The sequence below is a fragment of the Diabrotica virgifera genome, chromosome 8 (genome assembly GCF_917563875.1).
Source record: "Diabrotica virgifera virgifera chromosome 8, PGI_DIABVI_V3a".
NCBI classification, from domain to species: Eukaryota; Metazoa; Arthropoda; class Insecta; order Coleoptera; family Chrysomelidae; genus Diabrotica; species Diabrotica virgifera.
Genome location: NC_065450.1, coordinates 40,948,953 through 40,975,156, shown reverse-complemented (window position 1 = coordinate 40,975,156; position 26,204 = coordinate 40,948,953). Strand labels below are relative to the sequence as shown.

The 26,204-nt window shown below is 31.8% G+C and overlaps 1 protein-coding gene across 1 annotated transcript in view; it reads left to right on the top strand.

Moving 5' to 3' along the window:
- Nucleotides 1-346: 346 nt before the first annotated feature.
- Nucleotides 347-26,204, top strand: part of LOC126889533 (cytochrome P450 6j1-like) — a 109,753-nt gene continuing 83,895 nt past the window's right edge. The window contains exon 1 of the mRNA XM_050657885.1: nt 347-451. The gene's annotated coding sequence lies outside the window, so the exon portion shown is untranslated. The remainder of the gene's footprint in view (nt 452-26,204) is intronic.

Genomic DNA, 26,204 nt, shown 5'->3' with positions numbered 1-26,204 from the left:
CACCCGGTATACAATGAAAATTTACCTATCTAGTAAAAATATTATTACGGGGATATTGCTAAAGAATAAGGCTATAACATACTAAAAACGTTACTTAAATCGGACAACAGGTTTAGGAGACACGAGAAATCAAAAATGACTTATTTTTTGGGGTGCCCGTTTTTCGTGCCGGTCAGTGTATGCTAATAAATGTCAGTTAATTTTCTAGCATACCTTTTTAAATACCTGTAGTTTTTTAATTATGCACATTCAGGATATGTATGAAAGCCGTCCCTGAAAAATAAGATATCGCAAATATCAAAATAAAAATTAATCCGCTATCAACAAATACTTTTAAGTCTAGTACTTCACATTTTCAATTAATAATAATTATAAACATAAGTATGTTCAATTACACAAAAGTGCAGTTAAGGACAAATCTTTGTTTTCTGCTGAGTTTAAAAAATTAGAAGTAAGTATCAATGTTATATTAGTCGAATTTCTATTTTAATTAACTGTAGGATTAAGAACTCTCTTCCAAATTTTTTTCAGATTTTGAAACAAAGGGTGCGCACTAGCCTTTCAAATCATGGCAGTTGTATGCTATTTTCTTTTTTAAGATCCTGATAAAACATTGCAGTTTATTGTGCTGTATTTTATACTCTAATTTAATAATCAACTATAATTGGCGAATTGTCCTGTCTTCTTGTATATCATTCATGTCATTCTACTCATTAAATGCTTGGAATACCATGGACCAATAGATACTGAGCACTAGTTCGAAATTATAGGTGATATCAGTCTATATGTTTAGTATGTTTAACGTGTTGGTCTATTTTTGCCAAATATTACATTATAAATGTATAAACATTTTCAATTTTTTTGCAATCCGAAAATGCAGCAGCATTATACTCCAATTAAATCGGAGAGTGCAGAAAGAGTCTGTACCGGTTTCGGGTGGAACTTCTCTGGTTACTATTCCCGTGATTTTCAAAAATTATAAATCATACGGGTGACGAGACAAAATTAAGATGAGGGAATTTTAAATAATTCACGTCCCATCTGCTCAGCGTGATAAAAGTTCTAACGAGAAAGCTTCCTAAGTAGGGGAGGGAAGGGCAAAGTGAAATAGTGGGGTAAAGCGAAATAGCTCGTTTTCAAATTCTTCCGCATAAGGAGCCATCACTGTTTACAATCCAAACAATGTTTAGAAGTAGTACGTGCTTATCGATCATTTTGTAACGGTCGTCTGTCGATGTTATTGAAAATATCACTGTATATACATTTTTGGACGACTATTTGTAAAATCTACAGGTGAGTGTAATTGCTAATTCTTCTTTCTTATTTAACTAAACATATTTTTGAAAGCAACACACAAAAGCAATCATACTTAACTATCTTTTATATTAAAATATAGATTGTTAGGTTGGGGTTAAAAATTTTGACTGGGCAAGTTTGCTTTTAAATCCATTTGGGGCAATGTGAAATTTTAATAGATGGAGCAAAGTGAAATATCGTATCATTTCGCCCCACTTGTAATTATACTTGATTGCTACCATTAAAAAAGAATATGTGTATTTCCAGGTGTAAAATGCGAAATTATAAACGAAAAACGACTCAACAACTAACAATAGTCTGTGGAGCCAATCACATCTGGAATAAAATCTTTGCAAACGGGGGACTTTGCCAAAATCAAGCTGCTATGCAACACGGAATTTCTGTTGGTACGTTAAATTGGAGGGGTAAATCGGGAAAAAATGAAGAAGAAGCGCCAAGTAAGAAGCTAGGCCGATTTCAAACCGTACTTTAGACTATTTAACTTTACCCAACCATGCGGGTAAAGTGAAAAAAGACAATGTCTGACAAACCCACGCATAACAAAAAATTTATTAACTTAATTTAATATATTTTTCGACATAATGATCTTAAACTATACTGTAATAAGATGTGTATTTTACAAAATTTCATTTCGAAAATTGTAAAATTTATTTAATTTCAAAGTTTAGCTATTCCACTTTACCCTTCTCTCCTCTACTCCACAAAAGAGTAAATGAATTAAAAATGTATAAACATTTTCAATTTTTTTGCAATCCAAAAATACAGCAGCATATTGTATTCTAGTTAATTCGGAGAGTGCAGGAAGAGGCTATACTGGTTTCGCGGATTTTTTCCCCTCATCAGTAATCCCATATCCTCTTCTCTCAAATTCAACCAGGTACTTCGCTTTGGGCCTTTCGGGATTGCAAAAAAGAAATGCCACGGATATTGTAGAGACATCTACCAAGAAACAAAATAAGTTCTCACTCAAGTAGTACAGAAAACGACAATAAATATCGTTCTCACACTACTAGGTTGACAACAGGTGGAACTTCTCTGGTTACTACCCCGTGATTTTCAAAAATTATAAATCATACGGGTGTCAAGACGAAATTAAGATGAAGGAATTTTAAATAATTCACGTCCCATCTGCTCAGCGTGGTAAAAGTTCCAACGAGAAAGTTTCCTAAGTACTCCACAAAAGAGTAAATGAATTAAAAATGTATAAACATTTTTAATTTTTTTGCAATTCGAAAATGCAGCAGCATTATACTCTAGTTAAATCGGAGAGAGCAGGAGGAGTCTATACCAGTTTCGGGGATTTTTTCCTCTCATCAGTAGTCCCACTTAGGAAGCTTTCTCGTTGAAACTTTTACCACGCTTAGCAGATGGAACGTGAATTGTTTAAAATTCCCTTATCTTAATTTCTTCTCGGCACCCGTATGATTTATAATTTTTGAAAATCACGGGGGTAGTATCCAGAGAAGTTCCACCTGTTGTCAATCTAGTGGTGTGAGAACGATATTTATTGTGGTTTTCGGTACTACTTGATTAAGAACTTATTTTGTTTTTTTCAACGAAAACTTTTCGTTTATAAATTTGCAAAAGTCTGTGTGTTATTGCGTTGCCGCTACTGCAATACTTAGAGCAGGTGTATCGATGGACTCTTATGTAGTTTTGCTTTCTGAATTCAAATCTGAAAACAGCATTTCGATATCTCGAACCGTCTTCGAGATAATCGACCTCAAAGTCTAAAATGTGACGTCACAATCCGGTTATTTCCTACCGACGCACTAAACGTCAGCTCAAATGGTTGGTTAGGAAGTAGGCTACTTTTCAAAAAGCTAAACATCAAACTCAATAAGTTACGAGTAGACTAGTAATAATTATCTAGTAGTTTTACAAATGTTTGACATTTCTCTTCTAGAATTGAACAAGCGCTGTCGTATTTTTGTGTGACTATAAAAAAATCAATTTATTACCTACCTTCTTACATCTTACATCAAATATCGAATCTTGTGTAAGTAAACCGTTTATTCCTTTAATTTATTTGTAAATTCATGTTATATATTGTACCTATACGCTGTGAGCTTCGCTGGTGTCGCTCCTAGTGGATTACTAATCAACTTTCACTGGTAATTTTTAAAATTATTTAATTGTTATCGCTTAATATTTACAACGCAAAAAAAGTAATTAAATTATAATCGATTTTTTTAAGATTTTGCTAATCATTTTGACGTTCTATTGATAAAATATGAATTTCTTACTTCGGATACTTTCACAATTATCGTGTAGATGGCGGTAAGATTAATATATTAATTTATAATTAGATATTACGGAACATTAAAAAAACTTAAATTCAGTATTTAAAACGTAAGTATATTTAAGGTAAAAATATATAACACAGCTTTGACAAACTAATATTGTTTATAATTAATGTTTTTAATTTTAATTTTAAATTAATCACTTTGACATTTATGTCAAATTTCCAGTAATCGTTTACAGACTTGTCACTACTGGCGTTCGCGAATTTGTAAATATCCCTTCTACGTACGAGCTCACAGCGTATATAAATTATTTTTGAAATTAAAAACCATTGACGTAATGCACAACAAGGTACCCACAAACCATACATACTCATAGACGTTTCACGACCATGTTAATCTTTCGGACCGAATTAACGCCATCTCTTGATTGGAATGGGAACTAAATTGACAAATTTTAGTTACGTGGGAATTTCAAATTATAAATTTTGCGGGATTTTTGATGAAATTTCGCAGGAAATTAAAACAACAGAAAGACAATTCAATGTTTTATTCAATATTTTACTGAAAACTTCAAATATTCCAATTTGTTTTCAAAATGCTAAACACTACTGCCATGTGTCAAGTGAAAGCACTGATGTGTAATATTGAGTCGAACGAAAATGTTTGAAAGAATCTTGTAGGATGATTGTTTAGATAAATATTACCTTATAATCTTTTACAAACTTCCAAAAATATAATAGGCCCGAAATGTTGATGACACACTTGTCTATTGGAATAAACTGTTTCAGGATCTATTATGTTTTTTTTTAATGGGGAGAAACACAATACGGGATGATCAATGTAAACTAAAAATTCTGCTCATAAAAACGGAGAGGAGGTTAATACAATTGATTAAAATTGTGATTAAATCTAATTAAAAACGTAACACCACTATAATAAAATAATTAAGCCACAAACTGTAAAATAAAAAGTAAATAACAAATTAATTTAATTGTCAACTGTCAGTTGTTAAATATGACAAGAGAATTGACTGACAGCCACATCTCTGGATTGGAATGGTAACTAATTTGCTGTCTTGACCTTGACAATTTACGTGAAACGTCTAGTGAAGGTACCTATATTATGTGACGTTTGTAATTAATGCATTTGAATAATTTTAACAGTATTTGGTTATTTTGAATTATTATTTAATCTCAATTTGTTCAGCAAAGCATAGTTTATTTACATTTGAGTTTGACACTTCGTGAATGTCAAACTAAATTTTAAATTAAGTATTAATAAAACATCAATGACATTTGATAGTGAATTGAATTATTATATAAAATAAATAAGATGTTCAAAAATACAATTTGAGTATATTTTAAAATCAATAATTTATTAAGTAGGTATATATTTACGAGTATACGGCCTACCCTTTATGATAAATGAACTGTTCCATTTGTTATGAAATTAAAATACAGGGTGTTAAGAAACTCTACCGACAAACGAAGACAGGAGGTTCCTCAGATAATTTTAAGCCAATTTAACCCAATTCATCTAGTCCGAAAATGCTTCCTAAAGGAGCTAGAGCTATTTGAAGATGGCGTCTGGTAATTAGTTTATCTTAAATATCTCCAGAACGCTTCTATTTAGAAGAACGAAAATTGGTACACATATTTATCTTCCAGGGATAAATCGATTTCATTAATTGCAAATTTCTAGTACCGGTCATAGGCGTCTGTTTGGGTAGGGCATCAGTTATATTATCACATAACTTTTTTGTTTTCAATTTTTAAGCACTTTTGAGTCTGGATTATTAAAATGTAAGGCATTATAGTACTAAAAGGAACTCTTACTTTAAGTCGATAGGATAAACCGTTTTCTAGAAAAATCGATTTGAAAATTTTTCGTTGTTTGAATATCAAAAAAAAATTTCAATAAAAAAAAAACTATTTAGAAAAACCAAAATTGGTACATTTATTTATATTCCAGAGATGAATCGATTTTATTAATTGTGAATGTCTAGTACCGGCCATATGCGTCCGTTTTGGGTAGATCAACGGTTATTTTATCGCATACCTTTTTTGTCTTTAATTTTTAAGGATTTTTGACATTAGATTATTAAATTATGAGGTATTCTAGTATTAAAAGTTACTCTTGCTTGAAGTTGGTAAAATACACCGTTTTTTTTTTAATTTCCAAAATTTTTTTCAAATTCAGGAAACGAAAAATTTTCAAATCGATTTTTCTAGAAAACGGTGTGTCCTACCGACTTAAAGCAAGAGTACCTTTTAGTACTAGAATACCTCACAATTTAATAATCCAGTATCAAAAGTGCTTAAAAGTTAAAGACAAAAAAGTTATGCGATAAAATAACCGTTGCCCCACCCAAAACCACCACCCAAAGTCACCATAGATGGAATCGATTTATCTCTGGAAGATAAATATGTGTACCAATTTCCGTTTTTTCTAACTAAAAGCGTTCTGGAAGTATTTAAGAAAACTAATTACAAGACGCCATTTCAAAGAGCTCTAGCTCCCTTAGGAAGCATTTTCGAACTAGGTGAATGTGGTTAAATTCTCTTAAAATTATCTGAGGAATCTCCTGTCTTCGTTTGTCGGTAGAGTTTCTGGACACCCTGTATAGTCGGTTCGCTAAACTCGACACAACTGGCTAGTGATTTTAGTAGGTAATTTTTTTGTTTTTTGCGAATTTTGCCAAAATTGGCAAAATTACTAATTATTTAGTAATTATTAACTAATAAGTCATTATTTTTTTTTTATTATTAACTAAAATCACTTGCCAGTTGTGTCTGAGTTTAGCGAACCGACAGTATATGAAATAATATTGTTTGGTATAAAAAATTATGGTCTGATATGTGCAATTCTAATGGAAAAAAATATTTGAAGATTTTTCTCAAATTATGGATACCAACAACATTTTCATTTATAACTCTTTTATTTTTAATTTGACGAAGAAAAGTTATTCTTCATAAAAAGTTATTCATGTTCTAAGATTTATGATGCAACCAACATAAATATTATATAAAGTTTTATTAATTTTATACGAGGTATATAAAAATATAAATTTAGATCAAGAGTAAACTACCTTTATAGTTCATAACATTTAAATTAGAATGATATAATTGCACATTAAAACATAATTATTAATTCTAAACTACTTTTCATAATAGCAATTTTCCATATTACGAATTAAAATAAGTAAATAAACAAAGTTTTCGTTATGATAATGCTCGAATTTTCAGCTTGTTTATTATATTATAGTTGGTTGCTGTAACCAATGCCTGGTAACACGAAAACAAGAAGGAGAAAAACTAACTATGATCATACAACAAATGAAAATCTAAATATATAAACTACAAAAGAAAATAGGAAAATAAACAACAGCAAAATAAATATATAGAATATCGCACTAAAAACGAAGAACTACTGTACGATAACTTGTACATATGTGAGAGTATGAGATTGAACTTTGATCTGTGAGTGGTACTTGTTGACCGTCGAACGGCTGATGAGAGAGTGCGAAGCTCACCCTTTGGCGGGTGTAGGAGAAGAGAGATTTCTTCTGTCCCCAATGCATCTAAACATTCCGTATATACCTATATTTGGAAACTAGGAGTATTCTATTGGTTCGTTGTAGCACGCGGTCATATATTAACCAATAGGCGGCGAGGTCCCAAACGCATATACGGAATGTCATTCGGTTCCAAATTCATATACGGAATGTTAAATATTCGTACACCGAAAAAGATAAGTTTTTATTAGAGTCTGTTAAAAGAACATTAATTTTAAAATACTTGTTACTGTATTATTAAATAAAAATAAAACAATCATAGTATTTGGAATGTTATTTGGTGCGAAATTCATAAATATACGGCATGTTAAATATTCGTAGAACAAAAAGACCATTTTTATTAAAGCCAATTAAAATGAGACTGGTTTTTAATAGTGTATTATGCAACGAGCATTTAATGATGGTCATTATGAAGCGAGTATAAGGGATATGAAACGAGCCGCCTAGCGGCGAGTTTCGTATAGAGTACGAGCTTCATAATGATAATTAAATGCAAGTTGTTTACACGATTTTTTCTATGATCATTCACAAAAAAAATATATTCAATTTTATTAATTTTGTAACGCAAACAAATTAAGTAGTTTGTCAGTCTGACAGTTTGTTTACATATTAAGAACTGTCAAAGAGTATGTATTTGATTGGCCATTGGTTACTGCGCGTGTGCCACCTTTATCGCGAATGTCATATCGCGATTCGATTGATTAAAAATCTGTATCCTAATGAAAATATGTATCATAATGAAGTTCATTATGATACAGGTAGTGACATCATAATTGATATATTATAGTATGAGAATAGAAAAATTATTGTTAATGTATTATTAAAGATCCACAAGGAAAAAGTTTCCTGTAGTTGGCTGTATACCATATAATACCAAAAAACGAATAAAGTCCTTTATAAAAAGTCTATATTGAAAATCCCTAAAAACGGCTACATCACAGAACTAGTTTTAGATTGATTGACCAATCATCATCAGTGCTTTCCTAAAATGAATATAACCTGATAAAATGATGCAAAGGTTTTAAAATTTTGACTACGTTTAAAAAAAGTCGTAGGTTATACCTACTCACGTGTCCTTACCATGCTAACCACCAAAATATAATATTACAAATTTTATTTACTTATATTACATAATTACAAATATTTTGATGGTTAGCACGTAAGATCACGTGAGTATAACGTACAACTTTTTTTAACCGTAGTCAAAATTTTAAAACCTTTGCACCATTTTATAAGGTTATATTCATTTTAGGAAAGCACTGATGATTGGTCAACCAATTGAAAACTAGTTCTGTGATGTAGCCCTTTTTAGGGATTTTAAATATAGACCTTTTATAAAGGACTTTATTCGTTTTTTTGTATTATATGGTATACAGCTAACTACAGGAAAACCTTTTTCCTTGTGGATCTTTAATAATACATTAACAATAATTTTTCTATTCTCATACTATAATATATCAATTATGATGTCACTACCTGTGTCATAATGAACTTCATTATGATACAGATTTTTACAAAATTAATAAAGCTGAATATATTTTTTTTGTGAACGATCATGGAAAAAATCGTGTATACAACTTGCATTTAATTATCATTATGAAGCTCGTACTCTATACGAAACTTGCCGCTAGGCGGCTCGTTTCGTATCCCTTATACTCGCTTCATAATCACCATCATTAAATGCTCGTTGTATAATATACTATTAAAAACCAGTCTCATTTTAACTGGCTTTAATAAAAATCGTATTTTTGTTCTACGAATATTTAACATACCTTATATGAATTTTGCACCAAATAACATTCCAAATACTATGATTGTTTTATTTTTATTTAATAATACAGTAACAAGTATTTTAAAATTAATCTCCTTTTAACAGACTCTAATAAAAACTTGTCTTTTTCGGTGTACGAATATTTAACATTCCGTATATGAATTTGGAACCGAATAACATTCCGTATATGCGTTTGGAACCTCGCCGCCTATTGGTTAAAATATGACCGCGTGCTGCAACGAACCAACAGAAAAGTCCTAGGTTCCAAATACATATACGGAATGTTTAGATGCGTCCCGAATACAAAATTTTCTGTCTGTAAGGGTGAGGAGAGAGGGTAAGAAATATGAGGGATGAAATTGTACTATGAACAGGGCTGGCTTGAGATTTATTTTAAGTTAAGGGTATTTAATAAGAGATTAAACACAGTAAAAAATATAATAATATTTTTGACATGGGAAAATTGAACAACTACGTAAAGAAACTGAATAAATTCGAGTTCGAAATGCAAACAAAAGATAGGCAATTGAACGTATTAGTTTACAAATAAATGCTCCAACCAGTATGATCCTATGGTTTACAGTTATTGGACTGTATTAGTGAGAGTAACTATATTTTTCTTGAAGTACCATCTCCGCCACGGAGGTCGGCAATAATCATAGCTATTCGGATTTTAGAGACGACTGCTCTGAATAGTTGATTTGATGACCTATCCACAACAGAGAGCTACATCGGAAACTTCGTATCTTCTTCAAGTGCCATTTTCGCGATGGAGATTAACAATCATCATAGCTACTCACAGCTTTAGAGACGGCTGCTCTGAAAAGTTCAATTAATGTAGTACTCCAGTCGGGTTAGACGAATAACAGGCCTAACCTTGCATTAGAAGCTGCCCCAAATTTTATTTTTCTGATCTGTAGAGGGAGTCAATAGTAGTGTAAATTTAAAATCTCGACTGAATTCCGCCGTTGCGTTAGCCGCCATCTTGATTTTAAACGAGAACCATTTTTGCTCAATATCTCCGCCATTTTCAACTTTTCAACAAAAAGTATACCAACCAAAATTGTTGCAAATTTTATTTTCTATAACCTTTATTACAATTTTTTCGAAAGGTCGATATTTTCCGAGTTATGGCGAAAAATAGGGACAGTTGGGGCACAATTATTAAATTATCTCGTTTATTATTACTTTTACGACAAAAATGTACCTATACCAAAATAGGGAGAATTAAATTCTACACAATTTTGACATCTTTCATTTTTTTGCTAAAATTAATATTTAAGGTAGTACGTATGCGGTAATTGCGCGAGCGTAAGACCTGGCTGATTTTATAGCAATAGTTTTTGTTCAATATCTACGCCATTTTCAACTAAAATTGTTCCAAATATGATTTCCTACAATTTCTTTTTAACAATTTTTTTCATGCGGTTAATATTTTCCGGGATAAGTGGGAAAATAGTAAAAAGTGGTGGGGGGAGCATAATTATTGAATTGAATCGTGTTTCAGAGCTGCCCCAAATTTTATAATTTTATCCATTAGGGGAGATCAAAAGGAGTGTAAATTTAAAATCTCGACTGAATTCCGCGGTTGCATTAGCCGCCATATTGATTTTAAAAGAGAACCGTTATTGCTTAATATCTCCGCCATTCTCAACTTTTCGACAAAAACGGTAGGTAATAAAATTTTTGGAAATGCAATTCCCTACATATTCTATTGCACAATTTTTTATCCGATCAACATTTTCCGAGTTACGGGGGAAAATAGTGGAAGCGGAGGGGAAGCATAATAATTATTGAATTGTCTCATTTATTATTAACTTTACGACATAATTGTACATAAACAAAAATAAAGAGAATAATATTTTATACGATGTTTGAAACTTTCAATGAAACACCAACCAAACTAATTACATAAAAGACATAAATAATATCTTATATTCATTAAGTTCACTTTATTTCGTTAACTAGCGGGTTTAATTGGTTGAATTTGTCTGTCGATATTTTAAGTTTCATGTCAGCTAATATATTTTTATATTTCAACAATTTATTTTTAATTTTAGACCCTCTTAGGGAAAATTTCCCGATCCCCCCCTCGTAGACCCGCCACTGGTTTTCTCAAAAAATTGTAGTAAATCGTAATTGCAACTATTTCAGTCCTTACACTTTTTGTCGAAAAGTTGAAAATGGCGGAGATATTAAACAAAAACAATTGCTAAAAAATCAATCAGGTCTTACCCTCGCACCTTTACCGCGTACGTAGTACCTTAAATATTGACTTCATCAAAAAAATTAAGGAGATCAAAATTGTAGAAAATGTAATTCTCTTCATTTTTGTGCACGTACACATTTGTTGTAAAACTAATAATAAGCCAGATAATTCAATATTTTCATAATTATGCCCTAACTGTTAGTATTTCCCCCCCCCCCCCCCCATAACTCGGAAAATATCGACCGCACGAAAAAAATTATAATAAACGAAATTATAGAAAATCGTATTTTCAACAATTTCAGTAACTACACTTTTTATCGAAGAGTCGAAAATGGCGGAGATATTGAGCAAAAACGGTTCTCGTTTAAAATCAAGATGGCGGCTAACGCAATGGTGGAATTCAGTCGAGATTTTAAAATTACACTACTATTGACCCCCTCTAAAAAATGACAAAATAAAATTTGAAGCAGCTCCTAATGCAAGGACAAATGCTATCCCGACTGGGCTATAGGTATATCCGTACGATTCTCTCAGATTGCGCAGCCATGATATTCTACGTCTCCCTATCGTCGGTCTAATAAGCAAATTGACTAAGTTCATTTTTTTCGAAAATTGTTTTTTGGTGTCATCTAGTAGTAGACGGTAAAAGCTACCGCCTGACAATTCCCACAAGCGCCATTATTATTTTATTTAGCGCCAATTTCACTAAACGAAGTTTGCTAAAGTCCAACGTCCTTTTCACATTCATACGAATATTGCCTATATCCATTGTTAATCAGGTGTTCGCTTGTACGTATCAGTGTCTCTGAAGTTGTTTTGATTGAAAACGTTTAAGTAAATAAATATATTTTGATTATTATTATTATTAATATTATGCATATAGTATAATAGTAGAAAGTTTGGGTAAATATTTTGTTTAATTAATTTTGGTCAATTATGTATTGCATGGAGTTTGGCAATTTTCTCTTTTATTTCTTTTGGTGTCTTTTGGACATAGGCAAGTTCCACATTTTTTGTCTCTCCTGTAAATATTCAATTTGTGACTTAGGCAATTTGCTTATTAGACTGACGATATGACTGTATAATCAGTTGGAGCAAGTGGTATCTTTCTCCACGCATAATATGTCCGAGATATTCAATTGTTTTTTTGTCTTCATTGTATTTAAGACTTCCATTCCTTTATTAATCCTTCTCAGAACCTCTTTGTTGTAACGTGCTCTGTCCATGATATTTTCAGAATTCTTCTGTACATTCTCGATTGATTCCAATTTTTTCATTAATACCGCATTCAAGGTCCAAGCTTTCATTCCATAAACCAAACTCTAGAAAACGTAGCACCTAGCCAACTTAACTCTTAGCTTCTACTTCAAACCTCTTGTGCAGAGCATTGTTCTCTTCACTTCACTTCACTTAATCCAGGACTCGTCTACCTTTCGGTGTGAGTTGTTACGGAGTTAGGTTCTCCGTCGTTTTCTTCCACATTTCCTTCCATTTCCTTCTATCCATGGCCAATGCTTTTGTTTCCTCCCATTTTATTCCTCTTTTGTCGGCCGCTTCCCTCACTTCTTCTGTCCACGTCTTTCTTGGTAGACCTCTCTTCTTTCTTCCCATATCTCTCCCTTCATATATCTGTCTTACTATTTTTTCTTCTTCTCTTCTCAGTACATGTCCGAGCCATCTAAGTTGTCCTTGTTCGATTGTTGTTGTTACTGGGTGTATTTTCAGATTTGGTCTAAAGGTTTGATTTCTAATTTTATCGTTCCTTGTTTTTCCCTCTATTGTTTTCAAAAATCTCATTTCTCTGCTTATTAGTCTATTCTTTTGCCTTTATGTTAATGCCCAAGATTCACAGGCATAGGTTAGAGTGGGTTTCACAATCTTTTTTACTATTTCGGTTTTTATATTCTTAGGTATTTCTTTCTTTTTTAAAAAGTTACTCTTAATACTATTGTACAGCTTACCAGTCTTTCCAATTCTTTCATTTATCTCATCTTCTAATTTTCCATTCCGGCTTATGATTACCCCAAAATACTTATATCTGTCTACCTGTTCAGGTTGCTTGCCATCTACTTCTATTTTGTGTTTTCCGTTTTGTCTTCCAATTATCATTTTTTCTTATTTTTCTTTGTTTATTTTCATGTTTCTCATTTTTATCTCTTCATACAATATGTTTATATTTTCTTGTAATTGTTTTTCTGACTCCCCAATGATCACCAGGTCGTCTGCGTAGCATAGTTCTGTCATTTGTATCATTCTCAACTTCCAATATCCTACATTATATTTTCTCCCTTTGTGTTTGCAGTTTTTTATTACGTCATCTAGTACTAGGTTAAAGAGTAGTGGACTCAGGACACAACCCTGTTTTAATCCAATGTTGGTGTCGAATACTTTTGATTTTTCATTTTTTGTCCTTACATAGCTTTTCGATTTTTCATATAAACTCTGGATGCATCCTATTAGACCTTGTCCAATTTCTCTTCTCTAGTATTTTCTAAATACCTTCTCTTTTAAATCTGTCGAAAGCTTTTTCCATATCTATGAAACATGCATGTATTTCTTTTTCTGTTTTAAGAGCTTTTTCTATTATTTTTCTGATTATGAAAATCTGATCATTCGTCCCTCTTTCTTTTCTGAAACCACTGTGGCTCTCCTCAAAGGTGTTCTCTAGTTTTTCTCTTAGCCTCTTTTCTAGTATACTAGCATACAGTTTTCCCACTGTGCTTCCTAGTGTTATTCCTCTATAGTTTGAGCATTCTTTGCTATCTCTTTTTTTATACAATGGTGTTATAATGCCTATCTTCCAGTCTAGTGGTACTTTCTTTTCTTTCTTAGCTTGGTTCATGATGTTTAATAATTCTTGTTGTCTTTCTTCATTCATGTATTTGACCATTTCTGCAGTTATATCGTCATGTCCTGGTGCTTTTCCCAGCTTGATTTTGTTGATTGCATTTGTTAATTCTTTTTGTGTTATATTTTCTATCTGTTCCTGTTGCTCTTCTGGGGTGTGTTGATTTTTGTTTTGTTCCAACTTATTTTCTTCTACTTGTTCCATTTCCAAGAGTTCTTCAAAGTATTCTCTCCACCTCTCCATAATCTCATTCTCTTCTGTGAGTATGGTTCCATTCTTATCCTTCACGTTTTTCAATGTATTTGGTTTTGGTTTTCGCATGCTCTTAAGTGTGTTATAGAACAATTTCTGGTTTTCACCGAATGCTTCTGTTAATTTATTTCCAAATTCTACCCACGTCCTGTCTTTGTTATTTATAACCATCTGTTTAACTTCTGTTCTTTTCTCTTTGTACTTGTCATAGCTTTCTTGTTTTCTGTCTGTTAAGTATTTTTTCCACAGTTGTTTCTTTTCTTGTACTATTTTTTCTAAGTCTTTTGTCCACCATGCCGTGCGTTTTTTGGGGTTATTATTTATTTTTGTTACTCCACAGCTCTCTTTTGCAGCTACTAATAGACTATGTTTATAATCTTTCCATCTTTCTTCTATAGTTTGGTACTTATTTTCTCTTTTCCTATGTTCCTCTAGATATTTCTGGTATCTCTTTTTAACTTCTACTTCTTTCAATTTGTAGCTTCTGATTTTTTCTTTTATTATTTTTCTCTTTTCGTCATTTTGTATGTCTTTTATTATTCTAAAGCATTGTTCTCATTTTGTTTAAATTTGCTTAAAGGTACGATTCCGACAACGACTGCAGATGGCCGACGGCAATTGCAGACGGCAGTTACAGTTGGTACGATGATAGACGTCATTACTTTGCACTATTAATTTGTATAATTATTGCCATTCCTGAGATATCGCATGATATGCACACGTTTCCACACCACCTGTGAGGTAGTGTACTCGGCGCGTTTTTTTTTATCTTGGTTTACCCTGTAAGCCTGCTCTACTAACTGTTTTTTAAATTTTAGGATAATTTAAGGAAACAATACTGGTCAAATTCTTAATATTACCTTATTATTGATATTGAATTTTGATATTGCCATTGATTATTAGGTTAACTATTGTTTTGATTTCTTTAGATATTTTAATCAGATTCATATTCTTGAAAGTCTACTTCAACAGTCAAGTCTTCTTCGATTTCTTCTTCTTCCTCTTCCTCTTGCTGGATGTTCAAAAATTGTTCAAATGTGACTGAGTCATTGGTCTCTTCATTAAAATCACAGGAGTCTTCCTCTGTTGTACTAAACTGGACATTTGAGCAAGACTGACCTTGGCAGTTGGTACACGCTAGAGAACACAGCAACCCGACTTTTTTACATTCACATTTGGCACTACAACCTTTTTTGCAATTGCAAAAAATAGTTTTTCTGGAGTTTTTCTGGAGCAGGTGGGAGTAAGGTTTTAATCGGTTTCAGAGTATTATCTATTAATTTCCAACCCCAGTCTTCTGGATTCAGTTCATTGAATAGTCGAATACTCAATACAAATGTTGAAAAGCAGATGCTGATGTTGGAGGAAGACATGATAGTTGTACTTGTTTCTTGTTTCGCGTATTTTTTTACAAAAGTTAAGTACATATCTGTATTTATCAAGACAACTATTTTTTTTAGCTCCATAAACCGCAAGAAGAAAGCGAATTCCTTCCGTAATTATTGTTTGCGGTGTGGAATCAAGTTCTGTAAAAACTTTACAGCAGTCAGTCAAATCTTTTTTTTTTTTTTAATAATGTAAGTACTGACGTTTTGCCCCTTCTGTACATTGCTTACGTAGTGTCGCAGCAGGTTATCGCATGTAAAAATAAAATGTACTTTTGGCATTTGGGATAAGCCGATAAACTTTTCGAAGAATATATCTCTGTTCGCTGTTGAGCCCTTCCAGATTTCAGAAAATAAATAACTTTATCTACTGGTGTCCTTGTAGTAAGCAGTACCAACAAATCAACATCTTCACCAGCTACAATTGTTGTGTTTGTTGTCTTAAGGGTCGTTTAAACACAGCGATAAATCAAACAACTTATCAAGGTGAATCGAGTTTTTGCAACTTATCATTGTGTGTAAATGGTGCATCGCACAACTTATCAAAGTTGGAGTTGAGTTGAAGGTGGTATCGCATTGAATCGCAGCGTCTAAACAGCGTTTCAACTTGTCATCACAACTAGTTGCTGTGACTTATCGTTGTGTTTAAACGACGCTTTAAATTTGTCAATTGCTGTCTCAATTATAAGGGCATCTGCGTCATTTTTAGCTCGTTTCACTTTAATATTCACAGCTGTTAATTTGATATTCGCACTTGAATTGAACCTTTAGCACTAAAAGAAACATATAATATGAACAAGACCTACGGACAATAATACTGTAGCCATTGTTAGTTTACAATAGACGATCTGTTCTTTTTTAAACAATGGTATAGCCAAATGTTTTTCAAGGCCACATGGATAGAGGAAATTCAGTTTGGGACTGATTATCTTTTGAAGAAATATTTTCAGAATAGTGTAATATATTATATAAAAGAGACACAAATAGGCATTTATACTTGTCTTAAGTGGCACATTATGCATTATACGTGGCTTATAATATGACATGTGTATTATTATAATGTATAAAGTAACTTTTAAAATCGCGATATCTCAGGAATGGTAACCCTTAGGAAAAAAATTGTAAGGACTATTTTTGTAGAGAATGTTAAGATCTACAACTTTGGTTAGATGTTTTTTTTATAAAACTTACCGTTTTCGAGAAAAATCCAAAAAATCTCAAATTTTGACCTTTGACCCCGAATAACTTTTTTGGCACGCATATGGGATCGATGGGGACTTTTAAAACTTTATTTGTTATGGTAAACTCTAGTTCTCCACCAAAATTTGGCTCTCCGGCAATTTTTGTTATTTGCCAACTATTTTGATGTCTAAGTTGACCGGATTATCTGTTCTCGTGACCCTTGGCAAAATGGCATTGTCATCCTAGCCGAAACTATTGAAGATCTTCAGGGACTGATGAACAGAATAGCGGTGTATAGTGTATAGCCAAGAATACGCGATAACAATGAACATCAAGAAGTCAAAATTTGTGAGAATTTCAAAAACTCAAAGAAGTAACGAGAATATTCTCAAAAACGGAACCAACGTTGAACGAATACACCAATATGCATATCTTGGAATGATGATATACTCCACAAATGATTACTTCCAGGAAATTAAAATTCGAATAGAAAAGGCTAAAGGTACGATTGCGACAACGACTGCAGACGGCAACTGCAGACGTTAGTTGCAGTTGTCGCCATGATAGGCGTTTATGTATATATGAGACTGATTCCGACATCTGACTGCAAGTTCTGTCCGGCAGAACATCAGTTGCTAATCATCATCATCATGGCATCTACACTCCTAGCAGAGTGATTGCCTCCCTCTTTGGTCTCTTCCGATTCGTTTTTCGCGGTGAATCAATCCTCATTAACATTTTGGTTCTATAGTTGGTTGTGCGACTTAGCATCTTCTACAATTTTCCTCCATTCGTTTCTGTTTTTGCTTCTGGTTACCCATTCTCTGACTCCCATCTTCTTAAAGTCCTCGACTATCTGGTTCTCCCATCTAGTTCTGGGTCTTCCTCTTCCTACCTGATACAGGTCTCCATTTGGAAATTTTCTTGATAACGGCTTCTGGATTCCTCCTTTTTATATGTCCCATCCATCTGAGTCTCTGTGCCTTGATAAATCTGACGATGTCTTCTCCTTTCAGAAGTTCCCTTACTTCGTGGTTCATGAGTTTTCTAAATTCATTATTACCTATGTTTAGTGGTTCTGCTATCCTCCGAATTATTTTCCTTTCTAGGATTCTCAATCTTTTTTCCTCTTTATGTGTCAAACACATTACTTCAGCACCAAATGTGATTACTGGTCTAATTGCTGCTTTGTAAATTTTCAGTTTTGTATTCTGAGTAAGCTTCTTTTCTTTGAGGAAGTTACTGTATTTCCAGTAGGTTCTGTTTCCTGCCAGATTCATTCATTAATTTCGATACTTCTATCATTAGTTCCATTAACTGAAACTCGAAGATATTTAGGATGTTCTACCTTTTAAAATTCATATTCACCAATAAGCTTATCACATTAACTGGGTTTTTTCTTGAGCATGTTAGGTATTTTGTTTTGTTCTGATTTATTTCTAAACCCCTTTTGGATGCTTCTTTGCATAACTTCGTAAATTCTTCCTTTAAACTTTTTAAGTTTTGCTAATTAATGCTATGTCGTCAGCATACGCCATAAGTTTGCAACGTCGATGTTATAATCGTATCTTTTATTTATGTAGCTCTTATTGTTCCTTCTATAGCGACATTAAATTTTGACGTTGATAGAGAGTTGCCTTGTCGTACTCCACTTGCTATTTCTATATTTTTGGTGATTCCGTTATCTGTAATTATTGCTGCAGTCGATCCTTTCATTGTAATTTCCGTAAGCTTTATAGGTTTCATTGGTACATACAGGGTGAATTTTTAGTGCGGGATCGGTCGATAACTCCATTACGATATAAAATATCGAGAAAAGTTATTTAAAAAAACTGTAGGCAATGATATTCTCCACGCTTGGAAAATATGTCCATTTCTACAGGGTGATCAGTAACTGCGTGGTATATCAAACATATAATTTTTTAAATGGGACACCCTATAAATTTTTTCATATTTATATTCCTCTCATAATTCTTGTTCATATAATATATGGTTTTGCATTACTATACAAAGCATTTAACAAGTTATGACCATTTTTTTTTCGAAATCACTATGAGATTAACACCCTGTATATAAAGAAGTAATTCGTAGACAATAATTTGTTTTATGTAATAAGATAAACAATATACTGTAGTTTTTAAATTAAGTCCAATTCACATCATTGACGAATATTTGTATACAGGGTGAACTAGAAAACCAAATTATAATTTTCTCTATTTTTTTAAAAGGATCACCCTATATTTTATTTTTCAACATTATTGTATTTAATATACTCTTTCATTTTTATATAGCATTCCCTATTTCAAAACTGATTACTTTCCGAGATATTTTTAATTTTATTCAAATTTCGGGAATACATTCAATTTTTCTAGTAGAAATAAGTTAGTATTTAGTGATAATTAAACAAAATTATTTTTAAAAATAAAAATGTATACCATTTTTATTCATTCAGTTGCGGTGCGAAACCAAAACTGTCTTAATTTTTACTCAGATCAGAGAGTGCAGCCAGCACTCTTATCGACGATTTCACCTCTTGTTAGAGGTTCATCAGAGACTGCATAGGCTGCTTTTTTCTGGCCCAGGTAAAAATTGTCGACATATCCATCTCCCACCGCAACTGACCAGATGGTAGTAGGTGCCTAGCGGCATCTGCTAAATAAAAGACTAAGTTTTTCAACCTAATAAAAATATTTGTAAATTAAATATTTTTAAAAGATTTTTAATTGAAAAACTTTATTGGCCCATTTCCTGGTGACAACCTCCAAGGCTTCTACAATATGCAAGCCAAATGGATGCTGCAGTGAAGACTAAAGGGAAGGAATTCTACACTATGCAATTCACAACCCCCGTCTGCAGCGTGGTAAAGTTCCAACGGAAAATGGACCTAGTTACTCTATAGAAGTAATACTAATATAAAAATAAAAATGTATACCATTTTTTATCCATTCAGTTGCGGTGCGAAACCAAAACTGTCTTAATTTTTACTCAGATCAGAGAGTACAGCCAGCACTCTTATCGACGATTTCACCTCTTGTTAGAGGTTCATCAGAGACTGCATAGGCTGCTTTTCTCTGGCCCAGGTAAAAATTTTCGACATATCCATTTTTATTAGATCAATAACTAACACAAAATATAAACCATAGCAATATGCAGTAAATATACCAATAAATGTGATATTAAGAAATTATCATATTTCCCTAATATACAAGAATCGTAAAATTCCTACAAAAAAAACTTTGTATTGTATATAATAATATAACAAGATTATTTTTATTTAATAAATAACTTACATGAAACATAAATCAAAACAATATACAACTGATGTAACAGTTTTTAGATTGGTATATCAACAGCATTCTAAGCCAAGAATTTTTTAGTAGAACATTCATTTTTATAAGCACTTTTAAACTACAAAAAATAATTACGATTTTCTCAATTTTTTTATTAGATCACCCTATATTTTTTTTTTTTGAAATATTGTATTTATGATACTCTTTCATTTTTATATAGATGTCCTATACCTAAACTTATTAGTTTATGATATATTTTTAGTTTTCTTCATTTGCCGGGAATACACTCAATTTTTATAAATATAAATAACTTAACAAATAAGTATTATGTAATAATATAACAAATATTTTCATTCAATAAGTAACTAACAAAAAAATAATAAACCATAACAAAATTTAATGAATGTACCAATTAATGTGATGTTAAGGATATAAGTCTAAAATAAATATTGAATATGACTACTTTCAACGTCTATGCAATTTTGTAACCGATATTCAAATGACCGAGCCACATTTCTAACATTTTTGTAAGTCAATATTATTAAAAGCTTCTTTTATTCTATTTTTCATATCATCAAGCGTTGTTGGATGCTTCTTGTATACAAGGTTTTTTTATATAGCCCCACTTAAAAAAATCAATTTTGGAAGAACTGGAGCACCGTCGTATAAAAACCACAACCGTCAAAAAATGTGGACCAATCATATAATCTCTAAAAATATCACCTTAAATATTTATAGATCACCTAGTTTGAGTGTTAACAAAGTAGGGATTTCTTGATGCATATTAATTAAATTTAATATGAAAATTATATTATTAATAACTGCGGGTCACAATCTGCAATTAGGAATGTGTTACTAAAAATTTCTTGGCTTAGAATGCTGTTGATATAATAATCTAAAAACTCTTAAATTAGTTGTATATTGTTTGATTTATGTTTTGTATGAGTTATTTATTAAATAAAAATAACCTTGTAATTTTATTATACACAAGATACCTATATTTTTTTTGTAGGAATTGTATGAATTTTGTATATTAGGGAAATATGATAATTCCTTAATATCACATTTATTGATACATTCATTGCATATTGCTATGGTTTATATTTTGTGTTAGTTATTTATTGAATAAAAATAATTTTGTTTAATTATCATTCAATACCAACTTATTTCTACTAGAAAAATTGAATGTATTCCCGAAAGTTGAAGAAAACTAAAAATATCTCCAAAAGTAATAAGTTTAGATATAGGGAATGCTATATAAAAATGAAAGAGTATAATAAATACAATATTTTCGAAAAATAAAATATAGGGTGATCCATTAAAAAAAAAAGAAAATAGTAATTTGGTTTTGTAGTTCACCCTGTATACAAACAGTCGTCAATAATTTCAATTGGACTTAATTTAAAAACTACAGTATATTGTTTATCTTAATACATAAAACAAATTATTGTCTATGAATTACTTCTTTAAATATAGGGTGTTAATCTCATAGGGATTTCGAAATAAAAATGGTCATAACTTGTTAAATACTCTGTATAGTAATGCAAAACCCTATATTATATGAACAAGAATTATGAGGGGAATATAAATATGAAAAAATATATAGGGTGTCCCATTTAAAAAATTATATGTTTGATATACCACGCTGTTATTGATCACCCTGTAGAAATGGACATATTTTCCAAGCGTGGAGAATATCATTGCCTACATTTTTTCTAAATAACTTTTTTTGATATTCTATACCGTAATGGAATTATCGACCGATCCCGCACTAAAAACTCACCCTGTATATCTAGGGTTTTCATGTCTTCTATTAGGTCGGGTCTTGTTAAGCTGTCAAAGGCTTGCTTGAAGTCTATGAAAAGGATGTGTAAGTCGATATCATGTTCGTAACATTTCTCAATTGACTGTGTGATTATGTGAACTGCGTCTATTTTTGACCTTCCCTCCCTAAATCCGTGCTGGTAGTCTCCTATTTTAGTTTCAATGTATTTTGAGAGTTTTTGTCTGATTAATGATGTTAATATCTTGTAGCAGCCGACAATGACAACAGACAGCAACTGCAGACGTTAGTTGCAGTTGTCGCCGTGACAGGCGTTAATGTATATATGAGACTGATTCCGATATCTGACTGCAACTGCTGTCCGGCAGAATGTCAGTGGCAACTCTTAGGAAAAAAATAGTAACAACTATTTTTTTAGAGGATTTTAAGGTCTACAACTTTGGTTAAAGGTTCTTTTTTGATAAAGCTTACCGTTTTCGAAAAAATCCAAAAAATCTCAAATTTTGACCTTTGACCCCGAATAACTTTTATTGCACACATGGGATCGATGGGGACTTTTAATACTTTATTTGTTATGGTATACCCTAGCTCTCCACCAAAATTTGGCTCTCCGGCAATGACCGGGTTAAGACCCCACAATCATATAAACAGGCAAGTGTTAAAACTTTTAGATAACCAAAACTTAATCAGTAAGCTCAAACGCACCAAACTTTTTGAACTTGTGTGATAGCATTGATTATAGACACGGATAAGTGATAAATGTAGACACGTGATAGTGATAAATAATGTATAAATATGTCAGTTGAAATTCGGGTAGTGAACTTTGCCAAAACAGTGAAGTGTGCAACAATAATAATAATTATTATTATATTTTACGGTGAACTTTTGGAAATACCAAGGACAGTAGAGTAGCAGAGTAAGTTAAATATAAAAAGCTGGTTAGTCTTAGGCTTAGGTGCAATGTTAATTTAATAAATAAGATTAAAAAAAGGATTCTCTAGTGATCTTTAGTTCTTTCTTTAATAGTTTAATAAACATTGTTTGTGTTTCTATTTGTTCCTTCCTGTTCATTTCTTGCATGTTTATCCACACATCTTTACAATTTTCATAGCATTCTTTCTTAGTATAAGTATTCATAGTTTTGTCTGTCTTCCTCTTTATCCGTTCTCAGCGATTTAATTCTTGCTTGCTCCTTTTTTGTTGTTATTTCTTTAGATTCTTGGATATATCATTCGTTTTTTGTTTTCTCCTGGTATTTATTTGTAGCTGCTTTTATTGATTTTTTGCTCGTCTGCCATTCTAACGTTTTCTGCTTTATATATCTCCATTATTTGTACTGCTGTTTCCTCCTCACATTTCTTTCTAATATCTTTATTCGGCAATTTATTCACATTACATTTTTCTGCTGATTTTTTTGTTTCATTTCTATTTTAACTCGTTCGGAAAATTAGTTATTATTGTAAGGCATGTCGACGACACACTGCTAATAGCTAACAATCTGAAAGACATAAATGGATTTTTAGAAAGCACAGTAATTTACTACATTTTTTAAGAACTTGGTTCATCAGAATGTGAGTATTTATTTACTTTTTTTGGGTATGTGTAAAAATGATGTTGTAAGTCAGTGGTCTGGTATGGGGAGGTTTACGTCATATACAGGGTGTCCAGAAACTCTACAGACAAACGAAGACAGAAGATCCTCAGATAATTTTAAGACAATTTACCCCAATTCACCTAGTCCGAAAATGCTTCCTAAGGGAGCTAGAGCTCTTTGAAAATGGCGTCATGTAATTAGTTTTTCTTAAATACCTCCAGAACGTTTCTATTTAGAAAAACTAAAATTGGTATGCGTATATACTTTCCAGAAATGAATCGATTTCATCCATTGCGAATTTATAGTACCGGTCATAGGCGTCCGGCCCTACCGTTGGGTAGGGCAACGGTTATTTTATCGCCTTTATTTTTTGTCTTTAATTTTTAGGCATTCTTGACTCTGAATTATTAAATTGTAAGGTATTCTAGTACTGAAAGGTACTCTTACATTAAGTCGATAGGATACACCGTTTTCTAGAAAAATCGTTTTGAAAATTTTTCGTTCTTTGAATTTCAAAAAAAAGATTTTAAAAATCTATTAAGAAAGATGAAATCTGGTACATTTATTTAAATTCCAGAGATTAATCGATTTCATTAATCGCGAATTTCTAGTACCGGTCATAGGCGTCCGTTTTGCGTAGGTCAACAGTTATTTTATAGCATAACTTTATTGTCTTTAATTTTTAAGTATTTTTGACACTAGATTATTTAACTATGAGATATTTGAGTACTAAAAGTTACTCTTGCTTTAAGTTGGTAAAATACATCGTTTTTTTTAATTTTTTTCAATTTTTTTTTGTAAATTCCCAAAACTAAAAACTTTCAAATTGATTTTTCTAGAAAACGTTGTGTCCTGGCGACTTAAAGTAAGAGTACATTTTAGTACTAGAATACCTCACAATTTAATAATCCAGTATCAAAATTGCTTAAAAGTTGAAGACAAAAAGTTATGCGATAAAATAACCGTTGCCCTACCCAAAACGGACGCCTATGACCGGTACTAGAAATTCGCAATGGATGAAATCGATTCATTTCTGAAAAGTAAATATGTATACAAATTTTGGTTTTTCTAAACAGAAGCGTTCTGGAGGTATTTAAGAAAAACTAATTACATGGCTCCATCTTCAAAGAGCTCTAGCTCCCTTAGGAAGGAAGCATTTTCGGACGAGGTGAATTGGGTTAAAATGTCTTAAAATTATCTGAGGAATCTCCTGTCTTCGTTTGTCGGTAGAGTTTCTGGACACCCTGTATATTATAATCATTAGCAGCGTGGCGACCTATTATAACGGTTTTCTTCATTAATAATTTTTATCATTTCTATATTACTGCGGCAGATTCGCGCAAATATTATAAGAATTGTGCAGTTAATGATAGAAGCATATAATTTGGACCACATATACTACACATATAAAGGTTCAAAATTAGATAGGAGGCCATCTCAGATTTTGCCTTTTATAAAAATGGCGGGATTCAAAATGGCGACTATACATATTTGACTAATAGCACGATAACTTTTGAACGAGACTTCAGATTTTAACCAAATTTGGTATATAGGTTCTTTCTTTTATGTATAAGATCAAAGTCTTGAACCGGAAGAATCGGTTTATCAAAAGTTGTGTTTTTCCTGGTTTTAATGTAAAAATTTGTTGTTTTCTTTTCAATTATTTCACCCTGTATGTATTAATTCTTCAAATAGTTAATACGGCCATTAAAAAGAACTTAAAAATATTTTTTAGGAAATATTTTTAACTTTGTAGTAATGTTAATTACCATTTATTAAGTGCAAAACGTATCTTCACATGTACCTTCTATGACGGCATGAAACTATATGCGGCAGATTCGTGCAAATATAAGAATTATTGTGCATTTATTCGTAGAAGCATATAATTTGGACCACATATACTGCACATATAGAGGTTCAAATTTAGATACGAGGCCATTTCAGTTTTTGTCCCTTTTACAAAAATGGCGGGCATTCAAAATGGCGACTATACATATGTGACTAATAGCACGATAACTTTTGAACGAGATGTTAGATTTCAACCAAATTTGGTATATAGGTTCTTTTTTTGATAAATAATATCGAGGTCTTGAACCGGAAGAATCGGTTTACCAGAACTTATGTTTTTACTGTTTTTTTATGTAAAAATATGTTGTTTCTTTTTTAATTCTTTTACCCTGTATATAATAATTTTCCAAAAACGTGATACCGGCGTTGAAAAGAGCGTAAAAATATTTTTTAGGAAATATTTTGAAATCTTTAGTTATATTAATTAACATTTAATACATGCATAACGTATCTTCACATGTAGGTACCTATGTTCGGCAGATTCGTGCAAATAATAATACAGGGTGTCTGCGTAACTTGGAATCATATGGGAAACTTTTTTAGAAAAGAGTTATTACATGTCTAATAAATAAAAATTGTGTTCGGAATCGGTAATTTAGGAAAATTTCAGAATTTTTTTTTCAAGTAGAAGGCTGTTATTGCATATTTGAATATGGTTTTTAATTACAAATAACCTTTCATAATAAAATTTTTTGATATTTTGAAATATAAAGGTAGTTTGCTCTTGAGCGAAATTCATATTTTTTGACACAGCTCGTATACTGTTGACAAAATTTGATATCTGATGATTGTATCTTAGGTTTTAGACTATGCAGAGCAGTTTATAAAGAATTACTTTTTTTCGTAAAATTGATAATAAAAAAGTTTCCCATATGGTTCCAAGTTACGCAGACACCCTGTATAAG